The sequence below is a fragment of the Schistocerca serialis genome, chromosome 3 (genome assembly GCF_023864345.2).
Source record: "Schistocerca serialis cubense isolate TAMUIC-IGC-003099 chromosome 3, iqSchSeri2.2, whole genome shotgun sequence".
Lineage (NCBI taxonomy): Eukaryota > Metazoa > Arthropoda > Insecta > Orthoptera > Acrididae > Schistocerca > Schistocerca serialis.
This window is the reverse complement of record NC_064640.1, coordinates 655,045,710-655,072,612: the sequence shown is the minus strand read 5'-3', so window position 1 is coordinate 655,072,612 and position 26,903 is coordinate 655,045,710. Positions and strand designations below refer to the sequence as shown.

At 42.9% G+C, this 26,903-nt stretch overlaps 1 protein-coding gene across 1 annotated transcript in view; it reads left to right on the top strand.

The window, feature by feature from the left end:
* The window catches only part of LOC126471076 (uncharacterized), a 483,768-nt gene that overhangs the window by 52,914 nt on the left and 403,951 nt on the right, over nucleotides 1–26,903 (top strand). The window contains exon 2 of the mRNA XM_050099148.1: nucleotides 8,069–8,107. The gene's annotated coding sequence lies outside the window, so the exon portion shown is untranslated. The remainder of the gene's footprint in view (nucleotides 1–8,068; nucleotides 8,108–26,903) is intronic.

Sequence of the window (26,903 nt, the reverse complement as noted above, 5' to 3'; positions counted from 1 at the left end):
GTTACAATTCCCTGTTTATACTCGTGCACGTGTACAGTTTAGCTCTCACAATTTTTCCCAAAAATAAGAGCCCTTACAGAAACAGAAGATCGTATTTTGCAGTAGCACGTACGCGGCTGCTTGCTGTTAGGAACAACGGAGCCTGCACATCGATTTCCTCGAGCGTAACGTCTACAATTCGTCTCTTTCTCTATGGACCGGGAGAAATATGTGGGGCAACCCGGGCGGATTTCATCTGCGGGGAAAGTGCTGCGAGCAGATTCCATGAACGGCCGGAGTGGGGGCCGGCGACAGCTGGGGGCCTCTCTCCCCCTGATGAGATCCGGCCCTCCCCTCGCACACTCGCCGTCGTTCCCCCTCCGCTGCCGCAAAATGCAGCTCGGCCTTGTGCTCCAAGTCTGACGTCAGCTCGTCCCACAAATGCATATTGTTTAACACACTCTAAAATAGCTTCCCTCTGTTGTGCTACTGCGCTGACACGGAATCACAGTGACATATTCTACTATTTAAAGATCCATATATACAGGGTGTCTTATTTATCTTGACTATATCTTCTGAGCCAGAAGCAAAATAAAAATATATCGAGCAAATGTTGTTTAGCTACTGGTGAGGCATTAACCTGCACGATTGTCTTTCTTGTAACTTTGTTCGTTGCGATGTTGTGAACAACAGTATGTCATATTTAAATAGCAACTTATATTGTTTATTATAGGTAATCCACTGTCTCCCCTAAAGACCTACCCAGAGACATGTCACAGTCTACCTTTAACGTAAACATGACGTTATTTTAAAATGTATGAATAACGGGGAACGATCGTCATATCGAGGAGCGTCCATTTCTCAACCAGGAGGGCACACACACACACACACACACACACACACACACACACACACACAGGTGAGATAGACAAACAGTCAATCGGTAATAGGTACTGTGCTGGTTCATCGTGGTCCTCTAATTCTCTAACCACACAACAGTCCCACAAAAACCTGAAGTATTGTCATATTCCGTCAGTAGTTTAAAAAAAAATGTAATGAGAAGTCAATCATATTGGATGTTTCAGAAATATTTTTACAGCTACAAGAACAGGTTACTCAGACGAAAACAAAATCTTTCTCGTTCTAATTTTTTTCTTATTTGCGTGAGCAGGCCGGCCGGTGTGGCCGAGCGGTTCTAGGCGATTCAGTCTGGCACCGCGCGACCGCTACGGTCGCAGGTTCGAATCCTGCCTCGGGCATGGATGTTGCGAACAATGTCCTGTAAGATGTATTGAGAGAAGATACGGTATTAATGGATAGTTACTAACCATTCCAACTCATACACTATGTGCTCAAAAGTATCCGGACACCTGGCTGAAAATGACTTACATGTTCCTGGTGCTCTCCATCGGTAATGCTGGAATTCAGTATGGTGTTGGCCCACCCTTAGCCTTGATAACAGCTTCCACTCTCGCAGGCATACGTTCAATCAGGTGCTGGAAGGTTTCTTGGGGAATGGCAGCCCATTCTTCACGGAGTGCTGGACTGAGGAGAGGTATCGATGTGGGTCGGTGAGGCCTGGCACCAAGTCAGCGCTCCAAAACATCCTAAAGGTGTTCTGTAGGATTCAAGTCAGGACTCTGTGCAGGCCAGTCCATTACAGGGATGTTTTTGTCGTGTAACCACTCCGCCACAGGCCGTGCGTTACGAACAGATGCTCGATCGTGTTGAAAAGTACAACCGCCATCCCCGAATTGCTCTTCAACAGTGGGATGCATCAATGTAGGCTTGTGCTGTGATAGTGCCAGACAAAACAACAAGGGTTGCAAGCCCCCTCCAAGAAAAATACGACCACACCACAACACCACCGCCTCCGAATTTTATTGGGGCATTACACACGCTGGCAGATGACGTTCACCGGGCATTAGTCATACCCACACACTGCCATCGGATCGCCACATTGTGTACCGTGATTCGTCACTCCACACAAAGTTTTTCTACTGTTCAATTGTCCAATGTTTACGCTCCTTACACCAAGCGTGGCGTCGTTTGGCATTTACCGGCGAAATGTGTGGCTTATGAGTAGCCGCACGACCATGAAAATCAATTTTTTCACCTCCCGCCTAACTGTCACAGTAGACCCTACTTTCAGTGGTTCCTCTTCAGCTGTCGGCGGTCTCTGTTAGTCAGCAGACGAGATCGGCCTGTACGCTTTTGTGCTGTACGTGTGCCTTCACGTTTCCACTTCACTGTCACATCGGAAACAGTGGACCTAGGGGTATTTAGGAGTGTGGAAATCTCGCGTACAGACGTATGACACAGGTGACACCCAGGCGCCAGACCACGTACGAAGTTCGTGAATTCCGCGGAGCGTCCCATTCTGCTCTCTTACCATGTGTAATGACTATTGAGGTCGCTGATTTGGAGTACCTGGCAGTAGGCAGCAGCACAATACACCTAATATGAAAAACATTTTTGGAGTGTCCGGAAACTTTTGATTACATATCGTACATTCATCTTAAACTGGCAGCAGTGCCTGATGTGAGTAGTAGTATGAATATTTTCATCTACGCTAAAATGTATATTTTTGAAAATATAATATTCCATCACTTCCTAATGCTGACTCATATGTGAACGAGATTGAAGATAACATCAACGGACAGGCAGTGTATATAACAAACCGTTGGCAGAAGTTATCCTACGGTAATTTTAGGCGAATGGAACTGCACAAATGGGTGACAATATGGACACCTGAGCTACCTCCATGCGCAATTATAAGATGTATCACTTGCAATGGCGACGGGTTGTGTGATGAAGTCTATTTTTCGTAAAAATAGTTGTGGTAAATCCTATATTCAAACCTCTATTCAGTCCCATGACACCTGAACGTTTCACTCTCTGTATTTCGCCATGTATTACTTAACGATCCAACAGGAACTGATATGGCATGACGGACGATCGATGCAGCAATGGCCACTGCATTGGCACATGCTGTGCATTAGCAACAAACCAACATTTACAGCATTTGTTGATTGAGAAAAAAACGTTTTAGTAAAGCTAACTGGAATACACTCTTTGGAATTCTGAAATTATAACGCACAAATGCAGGAAATAAAAGGTTATCTACAACTTGTACAGAAACCAAACTCCTGTTATTTTAGCCTAAGGACAGTGGTTGAGAAGGGAATTAGACAGGTTTGTGGCATATCTCCCGTGTTATTCAGTCTGTACAATGAGCAAGCAGCAAAGGAAACGAAGGGTAGTTCTGGAAACCGGAAAGGAATTAAAATTCAAGAAGAAGAAATAGAAACTTTGAGGCTTGCTGATGACATTCTCATTCTGTCAGAGACAACAAAGTACTCTGAAGAGCAGTTGAACGAATGGATATCGTCTTTAAAAGAGTTATTTTTTAGAACATTTCTTGTGGAGAAACAACGGTCAGGCTAAAAGTACTTTAAAGTGGATTAAAAACAGTCTCGGCCGCAACAAAACATTTATTTACAATGGTTACCGGTTTCAGTCAGAATTTGCCTATCTTCAGACAATTTACACCATGATGGTAGGCAGTGGTGGTGAACGGAGCAGGTGTTATGACTTCACGAACGTCAAGTTCTCAAGCAGTTGTGAGACACTCTTCAAAGTTATGACAAGTACAACCCCATAAGACAATAAATTTAGCTAAAATGGACATTTTCCCCTTGTTAAAACTAGGACCTCTTCCACGTGATCGAAACTGCGTTGTCTCACAAATTGCGTTTCAGAGATAGCAAAGAGATTGTAATACAAAACACGATGTGTGACATAATTCCTTTCCGTGCAATGTAATAGCCTGATGCTGGTAACATTGCATCATGTCAGTTTTATTTCATAACAAAAGTGACTAATGCAGATATTGTCTTGCTAGTTCAATTAAAATTATAGATGAGGCAGTCACATTAATGTGACCACCGCCCATGCTCGACGTCAACGTAATACGACCACTCACAGACAGCCGGTTGCAGCGCTAGCAGTGGAGGGTAAATAAAGCGTGTCGGAGAGACACGGAAAACAGTCCTGTCGTTGTCGTAATGTGGAAATGAAGCAGTTTATCCAATGTGCAAAAGGGCGAGATCATTGGCTTTCTGTCGCGTGGCGCCGTGGTACAGGATACCGTGTATGGCAAAATGATGCTATCCAAAACCGACTCCGAGGCAACTGTGATGATCCAAGGGCCACAGATACCAGGGATGAACGACGGATGCGGAGATGTGTACGGACGAATAGGTGTGCAACCGTTGAGCAACTAACTGTTCACATGAACCAAGAGACTACCGACAGTGTCTCCTCAACGACCGTTCAGCGAAAACTGCTGCGTATGGGCCTCCGCAGCGGGAACGCGGTTCATGCACCCATGCCGACTGCTGATGATCGGCGACGTAGGCTGGATTTAGCACGCCAGTACCGCAACTGGACCTCCACTGAGTTGCGGGCATGTTTGTCAAAGACGCCATCCGTCGGTCATAAGTCATGAAAGCCTCCAAACCATAGTCGATGCCTAAAAGTATGGCTGGAAAGGGAAAGATTCGTATTTAAAGATTATTGTGCAACATATACACTATAATTAGAAACCCTTGAAAGCCAAATTTCTGTGGTGGGGTTAAATGTTGAGCTTAAGCAATAGCGTTGCACTTCACCACAGCTGAAGACTCCTTGTTTAATATGTCTATACCAGTCGTCAGATCAGCTGAGCTTTCGCAGAATTCGAGTGAAGTTCGGCTAATGGGGTTTGGCACCATAGGGGCAGTTTCCTTATCGCTGCTTTAACAAAGTTCTCCTGAACTCCAAACAAATATAGGGATAAAATTTTCGCAGTTTTCTTGCCGCGTTGGGTTTAAGTGTCACTTTAAACATGTTAAACATGTTAAACATGTACTTGTCGCATGTAACAATCGACCGAAATATGTTGCGGTGGTTTCATCCAAAGATCAAGGAACGAACACTACAGTAGGCAGCGACACTGACACAGCCTTAGATAAAACGAATAATGAGCTTGCGTCTACAGAATAAATAACAAAGTTCACAACTAAAGAGTATTCAGTATATCCTGCTTTGTTCTGGACAGTATGATCAATTTATATGCAGGGGTAAAAATGATATCGTGCCATTTCAGTTTTCTTACTCATTTAAGCGCTTCAGTCTTCCTCTCAGAATGAAGCCGCCCAGCAGTTACAGCATTCCACCACATCGGGAGGCCAGGAATAAACTCACGACCAGAGCAAATAGAGGACGTTGTTTACAACGATACGAAAATAGTCGTTATTGGTCAGAGGAAGAAGCATTGATAGACCAGAGAGCAGCAGCACATAAAGCAGTCGTCAGGCAAGTAAGTCCGAAGCGGTCTGTTGTTTTGCTAACGCTGTCTACCTGGGCGAATTTTAGTGGGGGTGATATCCTGATCGGGGCCTGCTTTCCTCGATTTGTGGAAAACAAAATTATTGAAAGTGTTAACCACAATACACTGGTTCAAGAGGTATATAGGCATGAACAATATGGGAATACAGGAAAACGATATTTGGAACAGGTAACTTTCAAATTAAAATCTGAGGTTGTCGTAGATTTCCATGATAGAATTAAACTCAGTAAAAATAAATCATGGACACAAGAGTGAAATTAGTGTCAAAGTAGGAGAGCGAACGAATACTGGACAAGGATATAGTCTTTTGCTTGAGCCTTTGTCCCTCAGTTTCGGCACTGTTACAATCGGATTTGGCATCGTTAATTCGAAGGGGTGGCCGGATACCCTTCCTGCCGCCACCCCGTATCCACCTGGGACAGAATCAGTGTGCCCCAGCTGTCTGCGTCTAGTGTAAATCGTGGGATACTGCTAACATGTTTCAAATGTCTGCAAGTCGTGTAACTGAGGCGGGACATGGGGACCAGCCCGATATTCAACTAGTGGGATGTGGAAAACCGCCTAAAAAGCTACATCCAGGCTGGCCGGCACACAGGCCCTCGTCGTTAATCCGCTGGGCGAAATCGATCCGGGGCCGGTGCGCCTACCCGAGCCCAGTAAGCAGCGCATTAGCGCTCTCGGCTAACCTGGCGGGTCACTGGACAAGGATATAGACCAGAAGAAAACAAGTTCAAGCGAAATAACGTGGTTCTTGGCTGTCAATGACGAAAAGAAGAAGAGGAAGAAATAATGGTTCACCTGGCTCTGAGCACTATTGGACTTAACATCTGAGGTCATCAGTCCCCTAGAACTTAGAATTACTTAAACCTAACTAACCTAAGGACATCACACACATCCATGCCCGAAGCAGGATTCGAACCTGCGACCGTAACAGTCGCGCGGTTCTAGACTGAAGCGCCCAGAACCGCTCGGCCACACCGCCCGGCGAAGAAATAATAATAATACTAATAATAATAAGTATAAGAAATTACAATGTTGGTACCAGTTTCGCAAAGAGAAGAGCGCGTGTGCAATGTCCGCGGTACACCGGAAGTCAAGCCCCGTTGCACAGCGGTGAGCGACGCAGCCTACAATGGAGAGGACGCCGACGTAGCATGACACACGTGTCGCAATGACTAAGCTACCGCTGCTCACACAATGACTTACACCTACTCCACACACCGAATATTCTACGGAACTCTACGCATATCCTTCAGTTTCTCTCTTTTTTACAGTCAGACAGAGTAGTGTTTTACAGTCACGTTAGCCGGCCGAAGTGGCCGTGCGGTTAAAGGAGCTGCAGTCTGGAACCGCAAGACCGCTACGGTCGTAGGTTCGAATCCTGCCTCGGGCATGGATGTTTGTGATGTCCTTAGGTTAGTTAGGTTTAACTAGTTCTAAGTTCTAGGGGACTAATGACCTCAGCAGTTGAGTCCCATAGTGCTCAGAGCCATTGAACAGTCACGTTAAATGGGAACTCTTTCATCAAAACAGCATAGTCAGTCACACTTCGCGGACTGCTCCCCTGTTTGCATTGTGTCATCAACAGTGGTCTCTTGTTTCACTAATCGTCGTTGTTGGAATCTCAACCTCACTTAACAATGCTATTTGTTTACACGCGCTACATATGTAATTTTGTTTTACAAATACGGATACTTAATTTTGGTTTAAAAGGAGTCCCGGATCTTTACGGTCGAAATTATACAGCTGGCAGAGATATCACGAACAGAATACTTTCAGATAAAGAATTAATCGTCGAAAATGAACGTTTAAGTTTTTTGTTGAAATAATCAACAATCAGTTGCACAAAAGATATTTTATCCATTTACCAGTTTCAGGCTGTACAGAAAAGCACACCACAAATAAGTTGACGTTAGATAAAAATATTAAAATTTAAGAACTAAAAGTTTAAAAACTAAAAGTTTAAAAACTTAAAGTTAAAAAATAGCACATGCTTCTAACTATCGCATTGTTTGCGAGCATCAAACGTAAGATGCACGTAGCAAATTGCTGTGGTCCTATAAAATACACGAACAATATGTAATACAATAATGACTCCATTATCGCAAAACGAGATAGTAGATGCTTACATGTGGTTAATTTACCTTTACAAAAACGGTATAAGGGAACTAAACACCAAATGCAGACATTATGCCAGAACAGGAGCTAATCAGCTAATAACATGCTTATCTTGGGGTTGGTCTCATGGCGGAGTAAAAGTACGATAAAATAATAAAGACCATAAGACTTCAAGGAAAATGTACGTGCGCATAAGCAAGATAATAAGCAATATATAAAGACCTAATGTTGAATAACATAAGTTAATACAAAAGACCAACGGCGCTATGGACGGGAAATTTGGGAACTAATATCCGAAACAAGTGTAGTGAGGTCAGTAGCGCCGTAGCATATTTGTACGATTCAAATGTAAGCCTTTACGAGTTCATTATGCATTGATTTATTCATTATTATATTACATTTTCTTCGTTCATTTTCCAGGACCACAGCAACATGCTGCATACATCTTACTTTTGACGTTCGCAATTAGTGCGATAGTTATAAGTAACTACCACCATTTTATCTTTAAATTTTTAAACTTTTAGTTCTTATATTTTAATATTCATATCTAACTTCTATTTATTTGTGGTATATTTTCAGTACAGCCTTCTGAAGAAGGACACTACATACCTGAAACCGGTAAGGGAATAAAATTTCTTTTGTGCAACTGGTTGCTGATTATTTCAACAAATAGAAATACTGTTGCTGATGATGGGCGAAATACTAAATGTAGTCTATTTGCTGACCTAACTAACTTGCAACTTGTATCAAAACTTAAGCTCTTAGCACTTGTTCAAAGTGAGGATCGACAGTATCAGTGCACGCATTAAAATGTAAAACGTTGACATAAATGAAAAGTGGCTAAAACCATTTGATCCCTTCGCTAGTGCGCGTTGTTTATGATACTGCACCACCACTACTCACCATATTTTATTAATGGAAGTGTACGTTTCACAGGTCCTTATTGATGCAGCGTCACCCATATACACCGACATCCTCCCCTCAAACTCAACTTTGTACTGTGCCAATAATACTTGGCCGACAACCTCGACCATCTCTCTGTGTCTTCAACGATTCTGTTTCTCGTAAGTTTCTAAACACGGCACAAAATGTCCTGTAGTTAGGATGATGCCTGTTGCAATACTTTCCTCTGCACATTCCTTCAGCTTTCGAAGCATTCATCCTGCTGCTCCACATATTAAATGTGCGTCTGCAAGCCCCTGTAACACTCCATCTTCGACAAGCAACTACGAACTGTAAACAATGATAAACTCCACCTTGGATACGTCCCAGGTGACTGTGCATGATTTTTAAAAGTACTGCAACGAACCTCTGTGGGAATGGGACACTTTTTGTTTTAATGAGATATCGTATGCCTAACACGCACTGCTCAGTCAAGCTCTTGCAGCAATTGCCTGCACGAAATATAATGGGATTTACACTATGTGATTTGCTGGCAGACTCCAGGACGATATTTATACTATTACACTAAAGGCAAGTCGTTAAACGTTGTTAGAAAAATCTCGAAAAGTTCTTGAGCGTGTAAGAATTTAAAATAAATCAGTCAAGAAGTTTTAAAGATCTATTTTCATTGATATTGTATATGATCTATTACAATTTCGAGTTCCATCTCAACGAGGAGGCGAAATTTTCATCCTGTCACAATTCCTAGACATAACCCACATTAGGACTACATCCAGTTGCCACACATACTTAACAATTACGAAGCATTGCTATGTTCGCTACTATTCAATACCTTATATTTGGTAGCGTACCAGCTTTTTATCTCTAAAAATGTTCAAATGTGTGTGAATTTCTAAGGGATCAAATTGCTTAGGTCATCGGTCCCTAGACTTACACACTACTTAAACTAACCTATGCTAAGAACAACACACACACCCATTCCCGAGGGAGGACTCGAACCTCCGGCGAGAGGGGCAGTGCAGTCTGTGACATGACGTCTCAAACCACGCGGCCACTCCTCGCGGCTTCTATCTCTACAGTGCCGTTTACGTATTTTGGTAATTGTTTCACGAACACCAGCATTTTATTTCTGTAACTGTATTTTTGTTGTCTTCGGTCCGAAACTTTGTCTCGAAACCTGGTAGAAAATCCAAAGAGGTTCTGGTCGTATGTGAAGTATGTTAGCGGCAACAAACGATCAATGCCTTCTCTGCACGATAGCAATGGAGATACTACCGAAGACAGTGCTGCCAAAGCAGAGTTACTAAACACAGCCTTCCGAAATGCCTTCACAAAAGAAGACGAAGTAAATATTCCAGAATTCGAATCGAGAATAGCTGCCAACATGAGTAACGTAGAAGTAAATATGCTCGGAGTAGTGAAGCAACTTAAATCACTTAATAAAAGCAAGTCTTCTGGTCCAGACTGTATACCAACTACGTTCCTTTCGGAGTATGCTGATCCATTAGCTCCATACTTAACAATCATATACAACCGTTCGCTCGACGAAAGATCCGTACCCAGAGACTGGGAAGTTGCACAGGTAACACCAATATTCAAGAAAGGTAGTATGAGTAATCCACTAAATTACAGGCCAATATCGTTATCGTCGATATGCAGCAGGATTTTGGAACATATATTGTGTTCGAACATAATGAATTACCTCGAAGAAAACGGTCTATTGAGTGTGCGGCTGGTCCCGGCAGAGGTTCGAGTCCTCCCTCGGGCATGGGTATGTGTGTTTGTCCTTAGGATAATTTAGGTTAAGTAGTGTGTAAGCTTAGGGACTGATGACCTTAGCAGCTAAGTCCCATAAGATTTCACACATATTTGAACATTTGAAACGGCCTATTGACACACAGTCAACATGGGTTTAGAAAACATCGTTGTTGTGAAACACAACTAGCTCTTTATTCACATGAAGTGCTGAGTGCTATTGACAAGGGATTTCAGATCGATTCCGTATTTCTGGATTTCCGGAAGGCTTTTGACACTGTACCACACAAGCGGTTCGTAGTGAAATTGCGTGTTTACGGAATATCGTCTCAGTTATGTGACTGGATCTGTGATTTCCTGTCAGAGAGGTCACGGTTCGTAGTAACTGACGGAAAGTCATCGAGTAAAACAGAAGCGATTCCTGGCGTTCCCCAAGGTAGTGTTATAGGCCCTTTACTGTTCCTTATCTATATAAACGATTTGGGAGACAATCTGAGCAGCCGTCTTCGGTTGTTTGCAGATGACGCTGCCGTTTATCGACTAGTAAAGTCATCAGAAGATCAAAACAAACTACAAAACGATTTAGAAGACATATCGGAATGGTGCGAAAAGTGGCAGTTGACCTTAAATAACGAAAAGTGTGAGGTCATCCTCATGAGTGCTAAAAGGAACTCGTTAAACTTCGGTTACACGATAATTCAGTCTAATCTAAAAGCCGTAAATTCAAACAAATACCTAGGTATTACAATTACGAACAACTTAAATTGGAAGGAACACATAGAAAATGTTGTGGGGACGGCTAACCAATGACTGTGTTTTATTGACAGGACACTTAGAAAATATAACAGATCCCCTAAGGAGACTGCCTACACTACGCTTGTCCGTCCTCTTTTGGAATACTGCTGCGTGGTGTGGGATCATTACCAGACAGGACTGACGGAGTACATCGAAAAAGTTCAAAGAAATGCAGCACGTTTTGTATTATCGCAAAATATGGGAGAGAGTGTCACAGAAATGATAGAGGATTTGGGATAGACATCATTAAAAGAAAGGCGTTTTTCGTTGTGACGAAATCTTTTCGCCGGCCAGGGTGGCCGAGCGGTTCTAGGCGCTACAGTCTGGAACCGCTCTACCGCTACGGTCGCAGGTTCGAATCCTGCCTCGGGCATGGATGTTAGTGATGTCCCTAGGTTAGTTAGGTTTAAGTAGTTCTAAGTTCTAGGGGACTGATGACCTTAGAAGTTACGTCCCATAGTGCTCAGAGCCATTTGAACCATTTTTTAAATCTTCTCACGAAATTCCAATCACCATCTTTCTCCTCCGAATGCGTAAATATTTTGTTGACATCGACTTACATATGGAGGAATGATCGCGAAGATAAAATAAGGGAAATCAGAGCTCGTGCGGAAAGATATAGGTATTCATTCTTTCCGCGCGCTATACGAAATTGGAATAATGGACAATTGTGAAGGTGGTTCGATGAACCCTCTGACAGGCACTTTAATGTGGTTTGCAGAGTATCCATGTAGATGTAGATGTTGAATGGTTTGAGGCAGCTCCCCATACTAGTCTGTCCTGTGCAAGTTTCTTTATATCCGCATAAGTAGTGTTACAAACATACACTTGAAACTGCTTATTGTACTCGTATGTTGGTCTCCCTCTGCAGATTTTATCCCTCCCCGCCCCCTTCTCGCTAGTTCTCTCGGTTACCAAATTAATTACTGATGTGTCCACTCAATCAGTTTCTTCTTCTGGTCAATAATCATGTTTGATTTGTGGGAAGCTCATCGACGCGGTTATCAGCGCCCGTACAAATTCGCAATCTTTTCAAGGTCTAGTCTCGCCATTTTCCCGAATGATGATGAAATGATGAGGACAACACAAACACCCAGTCCCCGAGAGAAAAAAATCTCCCAGCCGGCCGGGAATCGAACCCAATACCCCGCCATCCAGAGGCGGCAACACTAACCACTCGACCACGAGCTGCGGTTTTTCGAGTCAACGCGGGCGATTAAGTTCCTTTCTCCCCGATGCGATTTAGTAACTTTTCGGTAATTATCTAATTTGTCCATCACATCTTCAACTTTCTTCTGTAACACTACATTGCAGAAACTCCACATTTTATCGTTCATGTTTCACTTCCATATAAGCATACAGTCCAAACAAATAATTTCAGTAAGGAATTCCTAACACTTCAGTTTATATTCATTATTAGCACAGTTCATTTTTTCATAGAAACTTTTCTTGCTGTTGCCAGCGTGCACCTGGTATCCTCTTTACTTCAGCCATCTTCAGTTATTTTACTGCCTAAATAGCAAAACTCAGCTACTGCCTTTAGTGGCTCATTTTGTAATTAAATTCCTCCAGCATCTCATGATTTAATTCGAGTAGAATCCATTACCCTTGTTTTATTTTCGTCGATGTTCATATCATTGTCTCTTTTCAAGACACTATTCATTCAATTCTTCTCATCACCGAAGTCCTTAGCCTTCTCTGACAGAATTACTATGTATTTGGCAAATCTTGCAGTTTTTATTACTTCTCCACGAAACGTAAATCCTTCCCCTGTTTACTTTACTGCTTGCTCCTTGTACAGACTAACATGCTGGATATGCTACAACCTTATCGCCCTTGCTCTTCAATGTTCTTTCTTCGACATATCTTCTAAAACAAATCGCGTGGTCTGTTTCTCCCGTATTACGGTAATTCTCACAGAGCAAAGCCTATTCACATGAAAATATGTTCTCACAAACCACAGTAACAACGTACACGGAAACTGTTGGTGTGAGTAATGAAAGACCTCGCCCGGTGACGAGAACTGCGGAAATAGGCTACTCTCCACAAGGCCGTGCATCCAGCGTCGTCCGTCGTGCTGCTGCAGCCGGTACATCTATTCATGCTCCACAAGCCACTTTACAATGTGTGTCGGAGCATACATTTTATGCCAGTATCATCCTGTTCCCTTAGAGAATGGTGCGTGGGTAAGATCGAATTTTGGTAAGGCTCCGTACGAAATCAAATATCTCTCATTTCCCTTTATGATTTCGAATGATACACAAATCAAAAAAAGTTTTGCATCACCCCGGTTCCCAAAACTTCTGAAGATAAATGTTGACTGTGGACATTGTATCACAGACACAGCCCCTTCGACTGTTCAGAGATGTCAAAAACCCGCCCAAAAATGTAAACAACCACGCATAAGCAGCGCCTATTAGGCGGAGAGGGTCCGACAGCTGATCAGTTCCAGTCGTTCCACCAGGAACGAGGTACACGGTCCGTGTCGTCTCTAGTTCAACCATGCCTAGACGGTCAATACCGCGGTTCGATCGCGTCGCCATTAATACTTTGTGCCAGGAAGGTCTCTCAACAAGGGAAGTGTCAAGGCGTCTTGGAGTGAACCAAAGCAATGTTGTTCGGACATGGAGGAGATACAGAGAGACAGGAACTGTTGATGACATTCCTCGCTCACGCCGCCCAAGGGCTACTACTGCAGTGGATGACCGCTACCTACGGATTATGGCTCGGAGGAGCCCTGATAGCATCGCCACCATGTTGAATAATGCTTTTCGTCTTACGACTCAAACTGTGCGCAATAGGCTGCATGATGCGCAACTTCACTCCCGACGTCCATGGTGAGGTCCATCTTTGTAACCATGACACCATGCAGTGCGGAACAGATGGGCCCAACAACATGCCGAATGGACTGCTCAGTATTGGCATCGCGTTCTTTTCACCGATGAGTGTTGCATATGCCTTCAACCAAACAATTATCGGAGACGTGTTTGGAGGCAACCCAGTCAAGCTGAACGCCTTAGACACACTGTCCAGCGAGTGCAGCAAGGTGGAGGTTCCCTGCTGTTTTGGGGTGGCATTATGTGGAGCCAACGTACGCCGCTGGTGATCATGGAAGGCGCCGTAACGGCTGTTCGGTGCATAAATGCCATCCTCCGACCGATAGTGCAACCATATCTGCAGTATATTGACGAGACATTCGTCTTCAAGGGACGACTATTCGCACCCCCATCGTGCACATCTTGTGAATGACTTCCTTCAGGGTAACAACATCGCTCGATTAGAGTGGCCAGCATGTTCTCCAGACATGAACCCTATCGAACATGCCTGGGATAGATTGAAAAGGACTGTTTATGGACGACGTGACCCACCAACCACTCTGAGGGAACTATACCGAATCGCCGTTGAGGAGTGGGACAATCTGGACCAACAGTGCCTTGATGAACTTGTGGATAGTATGCCACGACGAATACAAACATGCATGAATGCAAAAACATGCTACTGGGTATTAGAGGTACCGGTGTGTACAGCAATCTGGACCACCACCTCTGAAGGTCTCTCTGTATGGTGGTACAACATGCAATGTGTATTTTTCATGAGCAATAAAAAGGGCGGAAATGAAGTTTATGTTGATCTCTATTCCAATTTTCTGTACAGATTCTGGAACTCCTGGAACCTAGGTGATGCAAAACTTTTTTTGATGCGTGTGTATATAAGAGTAAATTAAAATGCTGCCTGACTCTTCTAAGAAACTCTGCTCTTAGGATTTTAACAGTATGCCACTCCATCACACGCAATGTCAGCCACTGTAGTTGGATTAGCTTTCCGTATAAAGTTATCGCGATTACTAAACGAATCCGTGGCGAAACTCGCCGACCTTCTTTGCATCTTCTTTGTCTCCTCTACTAATCCTACCCAGTAAAGTTCCCGTATTTACAAACAGTATACAAAAGTTGTTTTGTAGGCCATTTCTTTCGTGGAGGAATCATTTTTCCTTTAAACTCGTCCACTGATACGTACACATTCGGTTACCGTTGACAGCGGTGGTACAATGAACTTTTTTATGATTCGCCAAAATTGGCCTATCAAAGACAAGAATTTATATCCACCACCCACACCTAGAAGAGACTTTTATGACGTATTAGGCAATGGTAAACGAAGGCGTACATCAAAACGATGTATTGGACAGATAAAAATGGTTTCTAGAGATTAATATCTGTTAGCACATTGACAATGGTCCTTGCAACAGAGGGCGAAGTGTTGAGGAAGTGTGATAATATGGTGTGTTTCAGAGCCCTGAAAAGTTTTATTCCTACACCGCGTAGTTCGCATTCTTCACACACACAAAAGATATTCATTGCGGAAACGTATGTCAGGCCAGCTGCCAGAAACAATTCTTGGTACTATCAGGAAACGAACCCTTGTCGGAAAATGCTGCTATCTATTCTGATTTCAATAAAGCGAAGGCACGTTGACACACAAGATAGGGAAGCTCTCATTTAAACGAACTCCTCATGAGGCGGTGAAGACCCAAGGGATGTCTACTGGCCGCCGTGTCATCCTTTGCCCTGTGCCGTAACGCGGTTGCGGTATGGAGGAGACTGCAGTCAGCGCACCGCTCTCCCGGCCGTTTAGAAGACTTTCCAGACGGTGCAGCCGCTATTATTCGTGCGACAATTTAGGAAAAAAAAACATCTAAGCACATATGGCACGTGCATATACAGCACTTCGTTGTATAGATGGCAATATCCGGCCAAGGATGTGCTGAGCATGAGTTACATTCACAAGTTGATAAAGCCACATCTCCCGTTCCTCTTCAGCCCTCGACTGACCGCTATTCCAGCTCGTGCGGCCCTTCTGACCTCCTGTCCCGCTGCAAACTTGGACGTTGCGCTCCCCTCCCCGTGCCTCTGCCAGCTGCGCCCCGTTTCTTGTTTTATCCTCCCGCCCCTTCTCCTATCCGCCCTTGTTACTTTGCTATATTTGAATATACAGAGTCCCGTCACATTAATGTGACCACCGCCTATGCTCGACGTCAGCGTGCAATAACCACTCACAGACGGCCTGTGGCAGCACTAGCAGTGGAGGGTACATGAGGCGTTTCGGGGAAACGCAGAAAACGTTACAATCTTTGTCGTAATGCGGAAATGGGGAGATGTATCTGACATCCTAAAGAGTATGACCATTTGCTTTCGGACCAAGGGTGGAAGCATTTCCGAAGCGGCTAAGAATATGAACTGTTCGGGTGCCGCCATGGTTAAGGTATACCATGTAACACAAAATGGTGCTATCCGAACCAGGCGCTGAGGCAACTGCGGTGCACCACGGGCCACAGATGACACGGGTGAACGACGGCTGCGGTGATGTGTACGGGTGAATAGACGTGCAACTGTTGAGCAACTGAACACACAGATGAACCTAGGAGCCACCAACAACTTCTCCTCAGCGACCGTTCAACGAACGTTGCTGCGTATTGACCTTTGCAGCAGGCACTTGGTTCATGAACCCATGCTCACTGATGTTCATCGACGATTAAGGCTGGAATATACACGCCAGTTCCACAGCTGGGCGTCTACTCAGTGGCGACAGCTGGCCTTTTCAGATCAATCACGTTTTTATGTTCCATCGCGCAGAAAACATACATCCTGCAACAATCGTCTGAGGATCCCAGGCCGGAGGAGAGAATGTTATGTTCTTGGAAATGCTTTCGTCGCATTTACTGGGTGGTTTTGTCTTTCTGGAAAGCCCAATGGATCAACATAACTATGCGTCTATCCGTAGGGACCATGTCCACCCCTTCGTGCAGTTTGTTGTTCGTCGGCATGATGACATCTACCAGCAGGACAACGCAACCCCTAACGAAGCTCTCAGTGTACGTATGTGATTCGTAGATCACCAGGATGAGTTAACCACACTCTCCTGGCCAGCATGCTCTCATGATTTAAACCCAGTCGAGAAGCTGTGGACCCACTTCGATCCGACCCTTCTCGCCGCGAATCGTCACGTGAGAAAGCTGTGCAGGGCACGGAAGTCGGCATGACTCCACATCCCTGTCGGTACCTTCCAGAACCTCACTGATTCTATTCCCGCACGTCTCGCAACGGTCGACGCTGCAAAACGTGGTTATTCAGGTTTTCAGCAGGAGGTCACGTTAATGTGACTGAACAGGTCATCAATAAAGCAAAATCGCAGTTACATGCTTTTCATTAATTACTGAGTATTTTTGGCAAGAGTAATTTTAACTCTGGAAGTCAGCAGTTACATCTTTCGACAAGACAAGAAGCCACTGTCCCCTGTTCAGATTTCATAATCCACTGTCAATTTGTTACTGCAGCTGAAATCGGCACATATGGTCCTACTGTATATACAGCGTGGAAAAAAATACGTATACAAATTTGTAGAGATATTAGAGTACGTAAAAAGAAATAACTGTGTTATATAACACAACTGTCACAGGTATAACGTTTTCCCTCTAGATGTACTTGAAACTGTTTCGATTGCTCTGTGTGCATTAAGCTGACAATGGAATCATATTTGCAACACAATTACACTTTAGTGGTATGAATGGTAAGTTTTCATTACTGCTATAAACAATTGCATTGTTATTATGGTATGTCGTGTTACATGAAATTTGCTATTGGTTTTTACAAGTTCTAGAGAGCTGATTATATGCTAACCGAGTTAGCTGACAGGCATTGACCTATGGGAAGGCACGATGGAACACTCGAGTGACAATGCGCCTGTATGCAGAACAGTTTCCAAGGAGGTGGTTACCAAATCGTGTCACGTTTCGAAGGCTTGATGGCTGTCTTCGTAAGAGAGGATCCCTTAGACTACAGCAACAGGAAACTGTTGGAGTTCACAGTGTGCGACCTCTTCAGTTTGAGGAAACTGTGTCATTAACTGAGAACAACACCAGCACATGATTCATACTCAAGAAGCTAAATACCTCAAACGCCAGTGTGTGGGAAGTCCTGCACGAGATAGACAGCATACATTCAAGTGTCAGAAGTTACGACACCTGTCAATTGATGACCTTCCCCAGCGAGTGTAATTCTGTCAATGGTATCTACTCCAAATTTTAAACAACCCTGTCTTAGAAATGTGTATTTACTTTACTGACACTGCCTTCACAAGGGATGGAATATTCACCAGCCACAACCGCCACGTCTAGAGTTTGGAAAATGATAAGACAAGTCTTGTGTTCAATCTTCAACAGAGATTAACCACAGATATGTGGGGCTGATATCATTTACTACCATGTGATTGGGCCGTATCTTCTGTCTAAGACGCTCAGTGGAGGAAATTACCGTGACTTCCTCCATAAAATACTACCGAAATAGTTTGAGAATATCCCACTAGCTTTCAGACAACGGTTGTAGTTCCACCATGTTGATGCCCCATCTCATTTTGCCGTTTATGTCAAAGAACATTTAGCCGGCCGTTGTGACCGAGCGGTTCTAGGCGCTTCAGTCCGGAACCGCGCTGCTGCTACGGTCGCAGGTTCGAATCCTGCCTCGGGCATGGATGTGTGTGATGTCCTTAGGTTAGTTAGGTTTAAGTAGTTCTAAGTCTAGAGGACTGATGACCTCAGATGTTAAGTCCCATAGTGCTCAGAGCCGTTTGACCATCAAATAATATTTAGGCAATGTTTTCCCTGACTGTTGGATTAGGATGGATGGGCCAGTGCTGTGGCCACCACGTTCTCCCGACCTCACTGCTATGGATTTCTTTTATGGGGGTGTACGATAGCCTAGCAGGCACACCCGAGGGGCTTGTTGCCCATTTGGCTGAAGCTGCAGCCATTATTCGTGAAACACCTGGCTGTTCCGAGGGAGTCAGACAATCATTAGCACCTAGATGCCAGTTGTAGATCACTGCAAACAGATGAAGTTCTCAGAAATATCTCTAAAACAATGTTTATCACACGGAAATTAACATTACCAGCGTCAAAACCTTCATCGACCTCTATCGTTGAAACGCATCACATGTTACATTTTTGTCAAATACCAAAAGCGTTTCTTTTTATCTCCTTTAAACACTCTAAATTTTTTATCCCCTGTATTTTATTATGTGACCACACTGTTCTCGGCATAATCATTTGACGTAAGTTTTCATGTAGCTTCCAATTTTATCCTGCAATCCACAGATAATATTTTAATCACTTATGACGCTCCCGTGACTGTTCGTTTTACTTCTTACATGGCTATGCACTATTTTTTGCAGAAAAAATCATAAACCACTTGCAAAAAAGAGATTTTATTTCTTTACCCGTTTCAGGCACCTAGAGCCATTCTTAGGAAGACCGTACAGAAAAATATACCACAAATAAATATGAGCTAGTTATTAAATTTTAAGAAAGAGAAGTTTAAAAATTTAGTGGCAAAACTGTTGTACATCCTTACAATAATCGCATTATTAGCTAGCATTAAAAGTAGCAGGTGTAAATTCAGTATACTTCTGTAGACCTAAAAAAAATACGAGAACACTGTGTTGTACAACAATAAAATCAGTTAATGCAAAAGGAGCTCTTAAGTGCCCACATGACGATCATAATACTTGTACAGACATCATTCCACAATTTGAGCTAATCAGCTAACGACATACATACTTTGAGGTTGGTCACAGAGAGGCTAAACGTACAATAAAATAACAGTATAACTGTAGTTGCCATATGACATAAACGAAAATGCAAGTGTGCATAACCAGCGTATTTAGTAACATATAAAAACCTAATGATAGATAAAATAAGTTAATGCTAATGACATGTGTCGCTATGGATGGAAAGTTTAGGAAATACTCTCGGAAACAAATGTAGTGAAGTCAGTAGCGTGCTAGCAAGGAAGCTATTGGCGAAAACGAAGTTTGAAGCGTATCATGTGGCTGGAGGCTGTAACTTGAGTAAGTGGAGAAATAGTTCTCAATCAGTTGCTAGTATAAAGGGTCGGAAAAAACTCGTAGCGCTATTTACCACTTCAAACTCGCTTGTTAGTTACAAACTGAAGTTATTGGTACCTACACAACGTCGGATACATCACTTACGTCATGCAGGAAACTTAACGTGGAAATTCATCGTTACTAACTCTAATGATCTTCCTCATGTAGTACTTTTATTTTATTTCGAGCCGGATGTCATCATCAGTGTAACAATGAGCTGCTTACGCTTAAGATATATTTGTTCGTGTTTTCTTAATTCGTCTTGCAACTATATTCTTCTTTTAACCCCTTACTTATTGCAGAATATACTTCTGTTCCCATAAGCAGCTGAGCATGATTCTTAGGTGGATCGAAACTGGTTTTGCGAGTAAAATTACAAATTAACTGACAAATGATGTGTTTTATTTCAAGAACCATGAAATCACTTGTTAGCGAAGAACTCATTCGCTTCGAGAAGTATCAATTCAACCACTTACACATGAGCAACACAATAAGGACGGAAGATGGAGAAGCCCGACCAGTACGAAAAAGCAGGCAGTGAATCCGAGTATTTTCCTGCTAGACGTAACAGGTCGTCGGCCGCGGGCTGCTTAGCGTAGCATCGCGTGGTCGCTGCATATAGTACGCCGCCCCATTCCTCATCACCACGGAATAATTAAGAAGGGAAACACCTTGCTACTTGGAAATTTAAAGTAGGGCCAGAAATACATGGCGCTAAATTCGCTCGCAGCGCCGCGTCCTAAGTCTAACCGCCGACAGTCATTAATTTCTGTTCACCGGTTCGTAGACCCGAAGAAATGGTATTCAGCAGTTGATTTTAATTACTCCCAAATGATTGATAATGCCATGGAATAAAATGTAGCTGTAGAACACTCAAAGCATCATTATTAACATTGTTCATGAATACCCCAGGAAATACCCAGACATCTCAATCGTAGCCCCATAGCCCCACTTCAGCGATATGACGTTCGGATAATTATTGCTCTTCCATTCTACATGGGCTGTGGGACTAATGAACTTTTAATGTATCAGTGCGCACGGGGATTCTTCTGCTGACTTTCAAATACTCTTCATAAATAGCTGGTGTCAGTCTGTGTCTGATTTAAATGAGGAGAATCAGGATCACAATTACAGGCATAGCTGCTAGACTTTCTCAGTGTGTCAGTACCGTTTTCAATAGCATTAACTGCAAATGTCAGCAACAGGAAGGTCGAGAGTTCAGATAGGTGTCTGCACGGGCGACAGAGTTTTGGAAGCACAGGAATAGTGACAATCTGTGCATGTAGACGTTGCAGCTGAGTACATTCAATTTGCCTTAGATCCAAGTAGTAACCCTCGGCGCCGTATGTCTTCACAGACTGGTATTAACGTGCAAGCAGTTTAGGTATCGCTTGCAAGTGTTTCATTAAATGTGTTTCAAACCTGGGACACACCCAAATACCTAGGTCATTATTTTCATTCACAGACTAAAAATGAGGATACGAATTTTAACAAAATTCAGAATGTTCATTGTCGCATAGTTCCGTACAATGTCTCCGAGCTCTAGGCCAACCATTCACCCTTATACATGCTTTCCAGTAGGAACTAACAAGAAGATTACATTCCAGTTCAGTGCATCTCAAATTCAGAGTAGAACTATTAAGATGAAAGTAATTTGGACTGTGGTAGTACTATTGGACAGTTCAGCTACTGATGACCACAGCAGTTGAGTCCCATAGTGCTCAGAGCCATTTGAACCATTTTGAACCTAACATTACCTCTGGATATATTTCGTAAACCACCACAAATACTGACGAATCGATTCCACAGACCGAACGTGAGGAGAGGGGCTAGTGTAATTGGTTAATACAAACCATAAAAAAATGCACGGAAGTATGTTTTTTAACACAAAACTACGTTTTTTTAAATGGAACCCCGTTAGTTTTGTTAGCACATCTGAACATATAAACAAATACGTAATCAGTGCCGTTTGTTGCATTGTAAAATGATAATTACATCCGGAGATATTGTAACCTAAAGTTGACGCTTGAGTACCACTCCTTCGCTGTTCGATCGTGTGTATCGGAGAGCACCGAATTACGTAGGGATCCAAAGGGAACGGTGATGGACCTTAGGTACAGAAGAGACTGTAACAGCACATTACGTCCACATGCTAACACCTTTTTATTGGTCTTTTTCATTGACGCACATGTACATTACCATGAGGGGTGAGGTACACGTTCGACGGGAGTTTCATAGGACGTGGAGGACGCATAAATTTGCCAGCCCGTTCTCCTGATCTTACACCTCTGGACTTCTTTCTGTGGGGTACGTTAAAGGAGAATGTGTACCGTGATGTGCCTACAACGCCAGAGGATATGAAATAACCTATTGTGGCAGCCTGCGGCGACATTACACCAGATGTACTGCGGCCTGTACGACATTCATTACGCCAGAGATTGCAATTGTGTGCAGCAAATGATGGCCACCACATTAAACATCTATTGGCCTGACATGTCAGGACACACTCTATTCCACTCCGTAATTGAAAACGGAAACCACGTGTGTACGTGTACCTCACCCCCATGGTAATGTACATGTGCGTCAATGAAAAAGACCAATAAAAAGGTGTTAGCACGTGGACGTAATGTGCTGTTCTGTACCTAAGGTCGATTACCGTTCCCTTTGGATCCCTATGTAATTCGGTGCTCTCCGATACACACGATCGAACAGTGGAGGAGTGGTACTCGTGCGTCAACTTTACGTTACAGTATCTCCGGATGTAATTATCATTTTACAATGCACCAAACGGCACTGATTACGTATTTGTTTATATGTTCAGATGTGCTAACAAAACTAATGGGGTTCCATTTAAAAAAACGTAGTTTTGTGTTAAAAAACATACTTCCGTGCATTTTTTTATGGTTTGTATTAACCAATTACACTAGCCCCTCTCCTCACGTTCGGTCTGTGGAATCGATTCGTCAGTATTTGATGTGGTTTACGAAATATATCCAGCGGTAACGTTAGGTGACTCACCCTGTATGTTTCCTGTTTTTTTCCTAAGTCTGTCCTCTGCTATTGCTGCATCTAGGCTTTAAGGGACGATTCTCCTCTAGAATATGCTACCCGATGGGAAAGTGTTTCCATTCTTGGTGAAACATTGCGAATAAATTCTGTCATGTGCTTGGGCGACACGGTCAGCTACGCAACGCTACGATATAGTTATTGACACCCCTTTACTATATTACTATAATACAAGTTAGTGTTACCATTTTACAGGATTTGTGACCGTGATCGTGTAACTACTGGAGTTTAAGCAATTAGCCTATCGGTTTCATCCACTAAACACAACATTATGTTATACAGGAGAGTATAGATTCGAAGGTAGTACTTCAACAGGGACCCGTTTAACAGTTGTAATTAATTGTACTACGGTAACAAAAACGGCACAGGTTCTCAAAATCAATAATTATCGACAGCGTCTATATATCTCTTTACAATGAGACATTAACAGACTAGCAAATCTCTCCCTTACAATAACGTTTGCTAACTGAACTGTCTAGCTTTGAAAGAATATCTCTCTTACAACATCTTTTCAAGCAATCAACTTTTTTCTAGAATATGGGATAGGGGGCGGGGTAGCCCTATCAGTACAATAAAAATTGCACAATATGCGATGTTTGTATCTATTACTTACTTAAGAATGGCGTCAAAACGGAATGGAATACGACTTTAGTTATTTTCTTCAACAAACAAATGTTCTGTTTAGGTTATGCAATCAGAATTCCTTTAATTTTAATAATGGTTTTACTCCTATTTTTAGCATTTCCATTGTTATCATTAACAGCACCAAACAGTCTTTATAATTACGTTCAACATCGTTGACAGTTTTTGGTATTAGGAATAGGCCCCAGTAGAGGTTACGTGAGTAGGGTCAGAGCTGCCTTGGAACACACAAAGATTAAGTTCCAGTAATGTATTAGATCACAGCAAAGGAGGTACTGATTCTTGCAAATTTATAAATCGAATGAAACAGTATATTGCGTAGGCGCGACGGTACGTTGAACGGCGACGGTGATCGCGTTGACTACTATTGCGCAAGCGTGGTTCACCAGTCAGACTGCTCTAATATAACTCTTCCTTCCACATCTTGTGTTGGTAGTCTAAAGGCTAGAGACAGACTGGTGAACGTTCCTCTCTTGGCGCGTTAATTACGCCTTTTACTTTGGTGCGCTATCCACCTCCTACATACAGACGAACTTTGCTCCAGAACTTCCTTCCCTAAATAAACATTACTACCTGCGATCCCTATGCATAAATCAATAATAAGACCAAATTTTTCCCACGTAAAAATATACATAAAAGTATTCATCATTACTACAGATATGAATAAATATATATATTTATGAACAGACAATAATAATACAGCAACAGCTACATTAATGGCATCAGTTGTTGGTGTTGTAAATTCTTCTGGAAGATGTTCCATACCGTTTAGGATAATTCTTTTTGCTCCAGACCTTCCTTCCCTACATAAACATTACTACCTGCCGATCCCTATGCATAAATCAGTAATAAGACCAAATTTTTCCCACGTAAAAATATACATAAAAGTATTCATCATTACTACAGATATGAATAAATATATATATTTATGAACAGACAATAATAATACAGCAATAGCTACATTAATGGCATCAGTTGTTGGTGTTGTAAATTCTTCTGGAAGATGTTGCATACCGTTTAGGATAATTCTTCTCAGCAGGCCATTTAAACACAATCTCGTGATTTTCTTCGAATCAACATTTTGTGTAGCATTACTATCAAAACTGATACAAATAAGATCTGACTCCAAACTGTTTCCACAGCGGGAGCAGCAAAGATTTGTTTGAAATGTTTCCTTAAATACCTCAGTTAATTTCACCGCAGACTAAAACTGACATCTCCGTAACGTTTTCGCGATTACTAAATGATCCTGTAGCGAAGCGCGCTGCTCTCCGTTGGATCTTCTCTATCTCTTCTATCAACTCTATCTGGTACGGATCCCACACCGGTGAGCAGTATTCAAGCAGTGGGCGAACAAGTGTACTGTAACATACTTCCTTTGTTTTCGGACTGCATTTCCTTAGGATTCTTCCAATGAATCTCAGTCTGGCATCTGATTTACCAACGATTAATTTTATATGGTCATTCCATTTTAAATCCCTCCTAATGCCTAGTCCCAGATAATTTATGGAATTAACTGCTTCCAATTGCTGACCTGCTATATTGTAGCTAAATGATAAAGGATCTTTCTTTCTATGTAATCGCAGCACATTACACTTGTCTACATTGAGATTCGATTGCCATTCCCTGCACCATCCGTCAATTCGTTGCAGATCCTCCTGCATTTCAGTACAATTTTCCATTGTTACAACCTCTCGATATACTACAGCATCATCCGCAAAAAGCCTTAGTGAACTTCCGATGTTATCCACAATGTCATTTATATATATTGTGAATACCAACGGTCCTACGACACTCCCCTGCAGCACACCTGAAATCTTAATAAAACATTTACTTCTTCTACTTCTCAATAAAATCGTTAAGCAGGGCGCGTGTGACGTCTATGAACTCTCTCTGACGAAATGCCCAAAAATAAGGTCCGCTACCGTGGTACCCCATTCGAACTCACTTGGTTCTTTCTGGAAACACATTCTAACAACGTCTGTGATGTTGAACCCATTCGAGGTCTTCTTAGCGGTATTCTTTTTGTTGATTGTCTTCTTTGCTGTAGATTTGAAATACTGTAAACGTAAATAGAATAAATACTTTATTTATTAATTTACTGTCCAGTACCCAGTGTTGCTCAGGCATATATTTATTCCAGTATTCTGTAAGTCCATCTCTTCCTTCCTCCTCTCTCTGTCCATCGCCTCCTTCCCCCTTCTTTGTCCACCACCTCCTCCCCCTCTCTCTGTCCACCCACTCCTCTTTCCTTTCTCTGTTCGTCTTCTCCTCCCCCTCTCTTACAGTCACCTCCTCTTTCCTTTTTCTCAGTCAGTTCCCTCCTCCCCCTCTATCCGTCCATCTTCTCCCCGCTCCCGCTGTCCATTTCTTCTACCCCTCTCATACTTCATCTTCCATCTCCTCCTCTTTCCTTTCTCTGTTCATCTCCTCATCTTTCCTTACAGTCCATTTCACCCTCCCATGCTCTCTGTCCATCTCCTTCTTTCCTCTATATGTATCCATCTCCTACTTTCTCTCCCTGTCCATTAATATTCTCCTCCCCTTTCTCTCTACACATTACCACCCCCACCTCAAGAGGAGGGTGCTGGTTTAGCTCCACAGTATTTCTTCCAGACAGTAAATGATATGTGTACCAAATTCGATGGAAATCGACCCAGGGGCTTAGGAGGAATTTTTTACCCATGGATTTGTCCACTTCGTCCATGGCACATATATTTCACATATACACGGTGATTTTTTCCACGATGTACAAACTCTAGGGATTGATCGATGAGAGGATACGGAACAAAAAAGGATTAATGAAGTTATGTCCGGAAATGCATGGTTTCCATGACAGAGACCATTTATTCAATCATACATTGTTACAGAGACTGCTGTCTAATACGCATTGTACCATGCTACCACAGTTACAGTATGTTTTGAAAATGGTTTCCGTGTGTCTCAACCCATGCCTGTACGTGCCGTAGCATGTTCTGTCTCACACGTTCACATCGGCCAGGCTGCATCCGAACAGCGTCAAAGGCAGCATGAATACGCTTCTCTATTGTCTCCACATCTGGAACGGGCTCTGCCTACACGACACTTTTGAGATGGCCCCATCACCAGAAATCGCACTAGTTGAGATCCGATGAACGAGCAGGCCATGCAACTGGATCCCATCGTCCGATCCATCGACCAACGAAGACTCGATTAAGACGCGTGCGGACATTAACAGCTAAGTGGGCTGGAGCACCGTCATATAACAGCCACATAACCCTTCGAATCATCAATGACACTTCTTCCAGCAGCGGAGGCAAAGTCACCGGCAAGGAACACC